Genomic DNA, 7,861 nt, shown 5'->3' on the forward strand with positions numbered 1-7,861 from the left:
TTAACAAGCCAAATTACTAATGTACGAGAATACAAATCTGTCAAATCTGTAAAAAGATTGTGTGGATGAGATCCAGAAGTATGTATATAGGTATGTGTGTATGCAGGTATGTATGCATTTTGACTCAGATTATGACTCCTGGAAACGTCCTTGACTTGTGTTCTTGGGAAAGTGTTTTTGAAGTGATTTGCCATTGCCTCCTTCCCAGGGCTGAGAAAGAATGAAAGGCCCAAATCACCCAACTGGCTTTGTACCTAAGGAAGGACTAAAACTAACAGTTTACTTGTTTCTAGTCTGTTATTTTAATCACTACACCAAACCAGCTTTTTACAAGACCTTTAAGTGGGTGTGATGGCCCTGTGGTTAAAGACACTGAGTTTGTCAGCTGGAAAAATTCAAGCACCTTGCAACAGAGTCAGTTCCCAATCTTGTCCCAGCTCCTGCCCATCTAGCAATTTTAAAGTCAATTTTTGAGCTGCCCACCTAGGAGTTCAACAGTGTGAAAACATGAGTAGACAACACTGCCTCCCTCAGCTAAGAAATGGAGATGAGCACCACTCCCTAAAGTCAGACACACTGGACGGGAGAAACCTTTACCTTTATCAGGTATTTATAGCCGCCAGTATCATTACTTTTCTTCTTTTCTTGCCTTGTTCATTCCACTTTTACAATGATTACCTCTAGGCCTAAATTTAACATTCTTTTTCATCTTGAAACTTCAGGGCAAAACCAATATATAATGATTCTGGAAGTCTTGGGAAAAAAAGTGGACTTACAAAAGAAAATCTATCAATAAGCAACAAAAGAAATTTGTTTACTGTCAGTTCTTTACATTATCCTCTCATGGAAGAGCTTCACATAACCTTCATGTTCATAATGAACACAGCATATAGGCCCATAGATTGAGATGAGCTGCAATAAGATTTATAAAATAGATCAGAAGGATTTAATTTATCTTTTTTTTTAAAAAAGCAACACCTTTTTTGCCTAGTTAAAATTCATGCAATCTAGCTAAAATGCATGCAATCATGTCAGTAATTCAATTCCATATACAAACACTAATTGTTATTCTCTTGTAATGTATAGTTTTTAGGGATCTGGGTCTCACAATTTATTTTAATTTTCCCTTAAGGCATTAAGAGATAGGTGCTTAATGCTTTTCACAAAATGAATATGAAATAATATTTAATAAAAAATTAAAAGAAAATGTGGCCCACTTATTTCAGAAAGGTTCAACAGGTGTTAAGGTCTAATCCCATTTTTTATGTTCATTTAGTCTTTAATTACCACTTGTTTAAACAAACAGAAAAATTCTGACCGTTGGTTCAAGACATGATGAAAAATAAAGCTGTTAGATTAGATTCACTTTTAACATCAAGTTTCAGCCACTTTCTCATACCTATTTTATATTCATATAAGAGTCCAGAGGTTTTTTTCCTCTTCTCCTTTCTTCCAGGCATGAAATTAGAGAAGAATTCAAAAGAGACGATATCTTGCTAATAAAAATCACATCTGCTCAAGGTATCTGAATAGTGCTTAAGCAGATTTGACTAAAGCAATAATCCTGGGGGCTGCTTCTGAAAAAAAATGCTACAGACTTCTCACAAGTATGCAAAAACATACAGTAAATTAAAAACAATCAGACATCTAGGTAGGACTATGGAGAATTTTTAATCTTTGAGCTATGTTTGCTCTTGATCTGATGTTTTGGGGTAGAAACTGGGATAGTTTTGTTGCTAAAAGTGTTCAATGTGAACAAAGGAACTCAGTGCTTATTTTTTTTCACTGGGTTCAAGAAGAATTGGTCTGATCTTAAATATATTTCACCAGAAGTAAACCCATCAGGGTTCAGTCAGATTTTCTCTAAGAAGACAGATATACTGTACAATAGATTACAGTCTCAATGGCATAATTTACTTTTCTAGACAGAAGAAAAAACTGAGATGAACATCATCCCAGAATTCCAGGGGAGGAAATGTAAAAAGGGTAAAATGTAAAATGAAGGAAATAGATCAAGAGACTATAAGCATGCTGCAAATAGAGTCAGCCTTATAGAGAATACAAAAGAAAACATAAAAGAGAAAATATAAAAGATTTTTATTGCTCCTTCAAAGTATAAGACATAACCTCTGACATTTTTGTAGTGTTCCTATTGCTATATTAAGATCAAGGATTCTTAGCTGAAACCCCTCACTTGATTTTCACATTGCTTTAAACTTATTATAATTAAGCATATATTCAGAAACAAACCTTTCTTTAGTTAATTGTCAGTGTTATATATGTATGGCTCGATGCCTAGCTGGATGGAGTCACTGAAGCAGTAGGCGTGAGCTTAATGGACTCCAGAGGATGGTAGAGGACAGGAAGGCCTGGAGGAACATTGTCCATGGGGTCGCGATGGGTCGGACACGACTTCGTAACTAACAACAACAACAGAAACAAAACTTTCTATAGTTAATTGTCAGTGTTATGTACTAGTGTTATGCTTGATGCCTAGTACTGTGACCCTGGATTGGAGACAGAAAAGTCAGACAGCTGTCCTTCCTGGGGAGACCGAGTAAAATAATATTAAAGGAAACGGCAACATAACCAATGATGTTTATTGTATATGTTGATAGTAGCAGGAAGGATTTTATCCTTCTACAAGTATGAAATGTGGTATAATCCTATCTCCCCCCACACTTCAACCCTCCCCATGTGTCTTTGGTTTTAATATTTGATTTTAGCTTTTTATGTTTTAATTTATATGTAACTGTAAGCCGCCCAGAATTACCTGATAGTAAAATGACCGGCCAATAAAATAAATAAATAAAAACATACAATACAATACAAATGTTATTTTATTAGTTTTATTATTATTATTATTATTATTTATTCGATTTTTATACCACCCTTCTCCCGAAGGACTCAGGGCGGTGAACAGCCAAGGTAAAACAAACAATACAATATACAATTAAAATGCAAATTAAAAAATTTATTACATAATTGGCCTAACAAACTTTAAAATATATAAAACTAAAAAACCCCATTAAAATTAATGATAGAAAATTTAAAACCAATAAAATTGGTTTTAAAACCAATAAATAGATATGTTTTCAATTCGCGGCAGAAGGTCCGAAGGTCAGGTATTTGGCGTAAACCCGGGGAAAGTTCGTTCCAGAGGGTGGGAGCCCCCACAGAGAAGGATCTTCCCCTGGGGGCCACCAGCCGACATTGCTTGGCGGATGGCACCCTGAGAAGTCCCTCTCTGTGTGAGCGTACGGGTCGGTGGGAGGCATGAGGTAACAGCAGGCGGTCCCGTAAGTACCCAGGCCCTAAGTTTATCAAAGCATTCCAGCTAAAGGATCATAATGTATTACTTCTTTTATCTTTCTGTTTCCAATGTAAATCACCAAATGTATATAATCTGCAGAAATATCTCACTCCAGGCTCTCTTTCCCACTGTCTTTTGACAAGAAGGCTAATGTTCACCATAGCGCATTCCAGTAAAAGTATATACTTAGTTGCATATCTCTCCAATTACGTTGGTTTTTATTATAAATGAGCAATACAACAATATAACTTGATGAGGTTCTCACCAAGTCCATCCTACAATGACTTTGATCCTCCCCTTCTTCTCCCTAAATAGATAACATTTGCAGTCTGATCCTCATTCATAATCAATAAACATGCCAGGTACCTTCTTAAATACACACATTTCGCAGTGAAATGCAGTTAAACAGCAAGAATCTGGTCTGTACATATTCTACTTGGCATAATGTTGTATGATCCTTGCCAGATCTTCCTCATTATCTAATCTGAAACCCTGTCAGCCAAAGTGTTGTTACTATTATGTAGTTTTCAGCATTCACTCCTGCTACCTTTTCATTTATATAAGGAAACAATAATGGCATTCTTTCAAACTTCAGGCATTGATCTAGTCATTCCAGTTTTATTCTTGTGATTCTCATTTTTTCTTTTTCTTCCATGCCCTTTTTTTTTTTTTACAAAATTCATTACTGACACCACTTTAAAGTGGTCTGTTCTATAAATATCTTATTACCCATATATTCTTCAGTTCTCCTTGTCTTATATCATAAACAATCAAATCAATAATTATTTTTTAAGTTATGTTCATTGTTTTGCTGTTATACAGATAAACAATTACTCCAAAAACATGAATTGAAAACCTGTATTTCTAGAGCAAGTAAAGGTAAAGGTTCCCCTCACACATATGTGCTAGTCTTTCCCGACTCTAGGGGGCGGTGCTCATCTCTGTTTCAAAGCCGAAGAGCCAGCACCATCTGAAGACGTCTGCATGGTCATGTGGCCAGCATGATTAAACGCCAAAGGCGCACGGAACACTGTTACCTTCCCACCAAAGGTGGTCCCTATTTTCCTACTTGCATTTTTTACATGGTTTCAAACTGCTAGGCTGGCAGAAGCTGGGACAGGTAATGGGAGCTGGGACAAGTCACCCCATTATGCGGCACTAGGGATTCGAACCGCTGAACTGCCGACCTTTCAATCGACAAGCTCAGTATCTTAGCCATTGAGCCACCGCGTCCCTTCTAGAGTAAGTAGTATCACTATTTATTCCTTTTCTGTACTATCTTCTCATTTATCGCCACATGTTCATGTTCTCCTAGTATTTTCCATGAATCACATTCATTCAGAATGTTGGCAGTTTTCCAAGATTCATCTTTCTTTTATCACTATTCACTAGTGTGATATGCACGTACCATTATCAACTATGTATATTTATTTTATACACATCCACAACAATCGAGATGATACAAATTCTACCTTCTGGTTCACATCTTAGCGCTTGTATTCATTATTAAATCTACACTTTCAATTCCCTGAATGTAGTCAGCAACTCCCCTTAAGTAGATCAGACCAAATATATTATGTCCCTCTTTTCTCTTATTTTCATAGATACAACATATTCTTATTTCTCTCCTCTCACATTCCTAGTCATAATCCTCCACATAGTCCTCCTCTTTATCAGATAAGCTCATGGAAAAATGAATTTAAAGTTCTACGTAATGCTTTTTAGCAAGATAGATAAGGCATAGATGATCCAACTAGTCTTAATGTGGCCATTTTGCATGTAGCATTCTTTATTAATGGTAAAGAGACTACCTGTCAGTTTTAATATAGAGCTTCTTTTAGCAATAGCAATAGCACTTATATACTGCTTCACAGTGCTTTGCAACCCATTCTAAGCAGTTTACAGAGTCAGCATATCGCCCCCAACAATCTGGGTCCTCATTTTACCCTCCCTGGAAGGATGGAAGGCTGAGTCAACCTTGAGCCGGTGAGACTTGAACTGTCAAACTGCTGGCAGCTGGTGATCAGCAGAAGTAGCCTGCAGTGCTGCATTCTAACCACTGTGCCACTGTGGCTCATTTTAGAATACTTTGTTATAATAATAATAACAACAGAGTTGGAAGGGACCTTGGAGGCCTTCTAGTCCAACCCCCTGCCCAGGCAGGAAACCCTATACCATCTCAGACAGATGGTTATCCTACTTTTTCTTAAAAATTTCCAGTGCTGGAGCATTCACAACTTCTGCAGGCAAGTCGTTCCACTTATTAATTGTTCTAACTGTCAGGAAATTTCTCCTTAGTTCTAAGTTGCTTCTTTCCTTGATCAGTTTCCACCCATTGCTTCTTGTTCCACCCTCAGGTGCTTTGGAGAACAGCCCAACTCCCTCTTCTTTGTGGCAACCCCTGAGATATTGGAACACTGCTATCATGTCTCCCCTAGTCCTTCTTTTTATTAAACTAGACATACCCAATTCCTGCAACCGTTCTTCATATGTTTTAGCCTCCAATCCCCTAATCATCTTTGTTGTGTAAAGAATGTTCTTGTTAATTTCTTCCATTGTTCGCACAATCCTGCTGTAGGTGGATATACTGTAGGTCTGTGCTTGTTTGCTAGCCAGTCACTAGCATTACTCTCCGATGTCTCTATGTCTGTCATAATGCTTGAAAAGGAGCATATTCAGACATACAGATATGTTAACAGTAACAGAGTTGGAAGGGACCTTGGGGTCATCTAGTCCAATCCCCTGATCCGGCAGGAGACCTGTACTAGGGATTCGAACTGCCGAACTGCTGACCTTTCTGATCAACAAGTTCAGTGACTAAGCCGCTGAGCCACCTAGCCATGTGAGTGCAGGCTTCTCCTTTGAAAAAGTTTAACTGAATCTGTAGATTCAGGTGAGAGACGAAAAATATGCTCGTATCAAGTATATGATCAACAGAGATGCTCCCACTACTCTGTCTATCGCCTTCTATATAGTGTCCATCTGTTATTAATTTGCCACTTTCACCAGAGAAAATAGAACATATCACTGAAGTTCTGCAACCATGAAATCAACCTCTTAACAGATTTTTCTCCCTGATAAGTAATGGACTCACTTGGCAATGCCACAGGCTTGTTTCGCTTGACCTTTTCTCTTCTTTACACTATGCAAATATTCAATAATAAATTACACACAACACTTCTCATTTATTCCACATTGTAAGAGATTCTGAACTTTTAAGCTATATCTCCCGAGTTGGAATGAGCTGATTTAGCCAAACTCTATGACACAATTGTTCCAAAAGTCCCCGAGGATGCCTAAAATGCATGCAGAACATCTCTAGCTTCCAGTTCTAGCCATTCTTTCTAACAAATTGATAGCTCAATGCTTTCCAAACACAGAAGTAATGCTTTCTAAGCATATTCATGAAAAACTGCTCTCTGAACAAACTACTGTTACCAAAATGCTTTATGCACTAAATGCTGAGATTTAGATATTCTTGTAAAAGTTCTATAAGATTCATCTTCTGATTTTTCTATAAATTCCACAGATATTTGGCAGAAAGAGAATTATCTAAATTTACATTCTAATATCATGACAGTGTTAGCATTACCATAAAATCCTCTTTACTTTTAGCTTTTTAGGTGATTGTGGTTTTAATACAGACTTTTCAAATTCACACTGAAAAATTTAATAGGATGTAAAACTGAGTGGAGATTCCGACTGTAATGCGGCTTCTGCCTATAGCAGACAATATTCTTGTCTTCTCCAAACATGCCGGTACAAATAGTCCTCAATTTATGACCACAGTTGAACTCAGGATTTTGGTCCTAAGTCAGGGCGATTGTTAAGCAGGTTGCCATGTGACCTGATTCAATTTTACAGGTCACAAAGCAAGTTGCCATATTTTTAAGTGAATGACACGGTTGTTAAGCAAACTATGTGGTTGTTAAGCCAATCCAAAATGCAGTCAGTGTTTTGCTGCAGTGTGCTGCAACTGCCAAAAAAGCCAATGCAGTCCTAGGCTACATTACCAGAGAATAGATCAAGACTTTGGAAGAGTGCAGAGAAGAGCAACAAAGTTGATTAGATGGCTGGAGGCTAAAACTCATGATGAATGGTTGCAGGAACTGGATGTGTCTAGTCTAATGAAGAGAAGGACTATGGATGACATGATACCAGTCTTCCAACATTTGAGGGGCTGTCACAAAGAAGAGGAGGACAACCTATTCTCCAAAGCACTAGGAGGTAAGGCAAGAAGTAACAGATAGAAACTTATCAAAGAGAGATCCAGTCTAGAACTAAGAAGAAATTTTGTAATAGTGAAAACAATTTGTCAGTGGATTGGCTGTTTTCAGAAGTTGTAGATGCTCCATCACTGGAGATTTTTTAAGAAGAGATTGGACAGTCATTTGTCCAGAATGAGTAAGGGGTTGAAACAGAACACTTCCAAGGTCCCTTCCAACTCCACTATTCTGTATTCTGTATTCCATATTTTGTATTCTGCATTCTGTATTCTACATACTGTCATGTGACTGACAGTATATCTGCCACCAAATAAAAATGTGA

The sequence above is a fragment of the Ahaetulla prasina genome, chromosome 1, assembly GCF_028640845.1.
Source record: "Ahaetulla prasina isolate Xishuangbanna chromosome 1, ASM2864084v1, whole genome shotgun sequence".
Lineage (NCBI taxonomy): Eukaryota > Metazoa > Chordata > Lepidosauria > Squamata > Colubridae > Ahaetulla > Ahaetulla prasina.